The following is a 6,043-nucleotide window of genomic DNA, read 5'->3' as shown; positions in this document are numbered from 1 at the left end:
TTTCTCTTTCACCATCTTTCGGAGTTTCTCTTTTACCATCTTTCGGGATTTCTCTTTCATCATCTGTGAGGTTTGAACTCACAGTCTTTGCACTCCGAGGCGTTTATCTTAACCACTCTGCCACAGTGGTTCATACTTAATCTGTTCTCTTGCTTGTTAAGTGAAGGATTAGAGGTACAGGTACAAGAGCCAAATACAAACTTGGAAAAATGTCCTGACTGGGTTTGAACAGGGAACCTTCTGGTTATAAGTCCTGTATCTAAACCACTACACCACAGTGGTTCTTGCTAAGTCTGTTCACTTGCGTGGGTGGTATTCACTGAAAGATTAGATAAAGGTGCAAGGTTCAGGTAAAAGTTGGAAAAAATTCCTAGCTGGATTTGAACTGGGAACCTTCTGGTTACAAGTCCTGTATTTAAACCACTACACCACAGTGGTTCTTGCTAACTCTATTCACTTGCATGGGTGGTATTCACTGAACGATTAGATAAAGGTGCAAGAGTCAGATAAACGTTGAAAAAATGTCCTAGCTGGGTTTGAACTGGGAACTTTCTGGTTACAAGTCCTGTATCTAAACCGCTGCACCACAGTGGTTCTTTCTTACTCTGTTCACTTGCGTGGTATTCACTGAAAGATTAGATAAAGGTGCAAGAGTCAGGTAAAAGTTGAAAAAATGTCCTGGCTGGGTTTGAACTGGGAACCTTCTGGTTGCAAATCCTGCATCTAAACCACTACACCACAGTGGTCTTAACTTACTCTGTTCACATGCGTGGTAGTCACTGAAAGATTAGATAAAGGTGATAGAGTCAGGTAAAAGTTGGAAAAATGTCCTAGTTGGATTTGAACTGGGAACCTTCTGGTTACAAGTCCTGTATCTAAACCACTACACCACAGTGGTTCTTACTTAAGCTGTTCACTTGTGTGGTGTTCACTGAAAGATTAGATACAGGTAAAAGTACCAGGTAAAAGTTGGAAAGATGTCCTTGCTGGTTTTGAAGTCAGGACCTTCTGTGTGCAAGGCCTGTGTCTTAACCGCTGCTCCACCTTGGTTCATACTTTATCTGGTCTCTTGCACGCTCTTGAGTGAAAGATTAGATAAAGGTGCAAGAGTCAGGTAAAAGTTGAAAAAATGTCCTGGCTGGGTTTGAACTGGGAACCTTCTGGTTGCAAATCCTGCATATAAACCACTACACCACAGTGGTCTTAACTTACTCTGTTCACATGCGTGGTAGTCACTGAAAGATTAGATAAAGGTGATAGAGTCAGGTAAAAGTTGGAAAAATGTCCTAGTTGGATTTGAACTGGGAACCTTCTGGTTACAAGTCCTGTATCTAAACCACTACACCACAGTGGTTCTTACTTAAGCTGTTCACTTGTGTGGTGTTCACTGAAAGATTAGATACAGGTAAAAGTACCAGGTAAAAGTTGGAAAAATGTCCTGGCTGGGTTTGAACTGGGAACCTTCTGGTTGCAAATTCTGTATCTAAACCACTGCACTAGAGTAGTTCTTCCTTGTTCTGTTCACTTGCGTGGTGTTCAGTGAAAGATTAGATAAAGGTAAAAGCGGGAGGTAAAAGTTGGAAAAAAAATATGCTGGTTGGATTTAAACTAGGAACCTTCTGGTTGTGAACCCTGTATCTAAACCACTGCACTACAGTGGTTCTTACTTATTCTGTTCTCTTGCTTGTTAAGTGAAGGATTAGAGGTACAGGTACAAGAGCCAAATACAAACTTGGAAAAAAGTCATTGCTGGATTTGAACCAACAACCTTCTGCTTGTTAGTCCTGTATCTTCACCACTGCACCACTGTGGTTCATACTTTACCCATTCTCTTGCGCGGTCTTCATTGAAAGTTTAGATAAAGGTGCAAGAGTCAGGTAAAAGTTGGAAATATGTCCAAGCTGGATTTGAACTGGGAATCTTCTGGTTGTAAGTCCTGTATCTTCACCACTGCACCACAGTGGTTCTTACTGACTCTGATCACTTGCGTGCTCTTCAGTGAAAGATTAGATAAAGGTGCAGGTTTCAGGTGAAAGTTCGAAAAATGTCCTTGTCGTATTGGAACCAGCAACTTTCTGGTTACAAGCCCTGCATCTAAACCACTGCACTACAGTGGTTCTTCCTTGTTTGGTTCACTTGCGTGATGTTCAGTGAAAGATTAGATAAAGGTAACAGCGGCAGGTATAAGTTGGGGGAAAATATGCTGGCTGGATTTAAACTGGGAACCTTCTGGTTACGAACTCTGTATGTAAACCACTGCACTAAGGTGGTTCTTACTTATTCTGTTCTCTTGCTTGTTAAGGGACGGATTGGAGGTACAGGCACAAGAGTCAAATATAAACTTGGAAAAAAGTCATTGCTGGATTTGAACCAACAACCTTCAATTTGTTAGTCCTGTATCTTCACCACTGCACCACTGTGGTTCTCACTTAATTTGTTCTCTTGCGCGGTCTTCACTAAAGGTTTAAATAAAGGTGCAAGAGTCAGGTAAAAGTTGGAAAAATGTCCTTGCTGGTTTTGAACTCAGGACCGTCTGTGTGCAAGGCCTGTATCTTAACCACTGCTCCACCTTGGTTCATACTTTATCTGGTCTCTTGCACGCCCTTCAATGAAAGATTAGATAAAGGTGCAGGAGTCAGGTAAAAGTTGGAATAATGTCATGGTTGAATTTGAACCGGGAACCTTCTGGTTACAAGCCCTGTATCTAAACCACTGCACTACAGTAATTCTTACTTCACTGTTCACTTGCGTGATCTTCAGTGAAAGATTAGATAAAGGTAAAAGCACCAGGTAAAAGTTGGAAAGATGTCCTTGCTGGTTTTGAACTCAGGACCTTCTCTGGACTCAGGACCTTCTCTGTGGTTCATATTGAATTAATTATCTTGCACGCTCTTCAGTGAAAGAATAGATACAGACCACAAGAGTCAGATAAAACTTGGAAAAATGTCCCTGCTGGATTTGAACCAACAACCCAGAGGTTTCAAGGCCTGTATCTTAACCACTGCTCCACCATGGTTCATGTTTTCTCTGGTCTCTTGCACGCTCTTCAGTGAAAGATTAGATAAAGGTGCAAGAGTCAGGTAAAAGATGGAAAAATGTCTTGATTGGATTTGAACTGGGAACCTTCTGGTTGCAAGCCCTGTATCTAAAGCACTGCACTACAGTGGTTCTTACTTGTTCTGTTCACTTGCGTGCTCTTCAGTGAAAGATTAGATAAAGGTAAAAGTTGGGGGGGGGGGAAATGCTGTCTGGATTTGAACTGGGAACCTTCTGGTTGCAAGCCCTGTATCTAAAGCACTGCACTATAGTGGTTCTTTCGTATTCAGTTCACTTGCGTGATCTTCACTGAAAGATTAGATAAAGGTAAACGCGCCAGGTAAAAGTAGGAAAGATGTCCTTGCTGGTTTTGAACTCAGGACCTTCTGTATGCAAGGCCTGTATCTAAACCACTGCTCCACCTTGGTTCGTACTTCCTTCGGTCTCTTGCACGCTCTTCAGTGAAAGATTAGATAAAGGTGCAAGAGTCAGGTAAAAGTTGGAAAATGTCCTGTTTGAATTTGAACCGGGAACCTTCCGGTTACAAGTCCTGTACCTAAACCACAGCACCGCAGTAGTTCTTCCTTATTCTGTTCACTTGCATGGTCTTCACTGAAAGATTAGATAAAGGTAAAAGTGCCAGGTAAAAGTTGGAAAGACGTCCTTGCTGGTTTTGAACTCAGAACCTTCTGCATGCAAGGCCTGTATTTTAACCACTGCACCATGGTTAATACTTTCTCTGGTCTCTTGCACCCTCTTTAGTCAAAGATTAGATAAAGTGCAAGAGTCAGGTAAAAGTTGGAAAGGTGTCCTTGCTGGTTTTGAACTCAAAACCTTCTGTGTGCAAGGCCTGTATCTTAACCACTGCTCCACTGTGGTTAATACATAGCCTGTTCTATTATGCGGTTTTCACTGTAAATTTGGTTACAAGAGCCAGGTAAAACTTGGGTGAAAAAAAAAGACAGAAGAAAAGCAATAACAAAAGGTTCTGCTTGTGGTAATAATGCAGGTACAAACTTGGAAAAAGTGTCAGGTAAAAGTTGTAAAAAAAAAAGCATGCTGGACTTGAATCAGGTTGCAAACCCTGTATTTTCACCACTGCACTACAGTGGTTCATACTAATTCTGTTCTCTTGCATATTAAGTGAAACATTTGAGGTACAGGTACGAGAGCCGGGAACAAACTTGGAAAAAAGTCATTGATGGGTTTGAACCAAGGACCTTTCATGTGTAAGTCTTGTATTTTCACCGCTGCACCACCATGGTTCTTACTTTGTGTGTTCTCTTGCACAGTCTTCACTAAAAAAAATAGATAAAGGTGCAGAGGTCAGGTGAAAGTTTGAAAAATGTCCTTGTTGAAATTGAACCAGCAACCTTCTGGTTGCAAGCTCTGTATATTAACCACTGCACCACTGTAATCTATACTTATTCTGTTAAATGTTATATTCTTCATTGAAAGATTAGATAAAGGTAAAAGCCACATAATAGTTGGAAAGAATTAATACGAATTGATTTCGTGTAATAGGCCCCCAGTGACAAGACACTGGAGAAATAAGCAACCAGCAGCAGCAACAAGCCCAAAAGAAGCAACTAGGCCACATGAGCACGTTAAACCTTCATACTGTACATCGGCTATTTGAAAATATCCGATCTACTAGCTCACAATGTGTCCCATCGCGATGCAACGTGTTGTGAGCTTGTAGATCAGCTATTTACCAAAGAATCTTGAAGAAAAAAGTGCAAAATGTGTAATATTTGGCACAAATGATAATTTCAGATGGGGGTTTGCGGACAAATACACATTACACATACATTAATTTGGGGGTCCTTGACATAAAAATGTTTGAGAACCACTGGTTTAAACAATAATCAAAACATTTGGAAGCAAGCCCAAATGAGCAACTACACTTCAGAAACAAGCCTAAAAAAAAGAAGAAAAAAAAACTTTTCTGCAACTTTACAGAAAAACAAGCCCAAAGTCTTTCTGTCTGAAATGTCTTTATTAGGAGTAACCCCTTGACATGAATCATCTCGTTTTTGAGGGGGTCCTCAAATTACAAAATACACTTCATACATTAAGACAAAATGTTTTTTTACAGACAAATCTGACAACAACAACAACCAGACAAAACAAACAAAACAAAAAAACATACAACGATAAAACAACTACAACAGTACACATACGTAGCACGTACAGTATATGAATCATTGCGTCATAGATCAGTTATAATGATGATTAGGCGAAACGTGAACAGGGGTGAGAGGACAGCGCAGTTTTGAACAATTGAAAAGACGTTGTTGAACGAATATGAACAGGTAGGGTTGTTCAGACAGAAGGAGCTTTAAACATAAATATTTGTTTTGGCAACTGACGTAGATGCTGTTTGGAACTTCAAAGTAAATCTGTGAACAATGTCTTAGTTGATGTCTAGAAGTGAAAGGTTCCATAAGCTGTTTCAGATACTGTGGATAATCAAAAATGAATACATTTAAAAATAAACTGCAGCCAGTGCCTTCTTGATGTGGGAGATGGCAGGTTGAGATTTTCTAAGAAGGTTAGTTTTGGGGGCAGTCTGGTAGACTACATTAGCATAATCGAGAATTGGAAGTATAAGTTGTTGAACAAGTTTCTTTCCGACTGTAAAAGTAAAGCAGTTTCTGTTACGGTATATAGGACACCAGTACTGAAGTTGAGTTTCCTGACTATGTTATCGATATGGCATTTGAATGATAGACCTGAATCAAGCCAGAGACCTAGGTATTTTATGTGATCAACTCTATGCAGTTGAGTCCCATCACGACAGTAATATAATATAATATAATACAGGGGTCTTCAACAGGGGGTCCGGGACCCTTAGAGGGTCCTCAGAGCTACTACAGGGGGTCCGCCAAATCTTTGCATGATATGGTTTCTTTTTTTTACCTTATCCACTTGAAACCTACATCCCTTTTCTGAGGAAAACTTTAGCCAAAAAATAGCAGATCTACAAGCTCACAACGCCTCGCTC

The sequence above is a fragment of the Gymnoscopelus microlampas genome (assembly GCF_963454915.1).
Source record: "Gymnoscopelus microlampas genome assembly, chromosome: 22".
Taxonomy (NCBI): domain Eukaryota; kingdom Metazoa; phylum Chordata; class Actinopteri; order Myctophiformes; family Myctophidae; genus Gymnoscopelus; species Gymnoscopelus microlampas.
The sequence above is the reverse complement of the archived record's forward strand: the minus strand, read 5'-3'. Positions refer to the sequence as shown.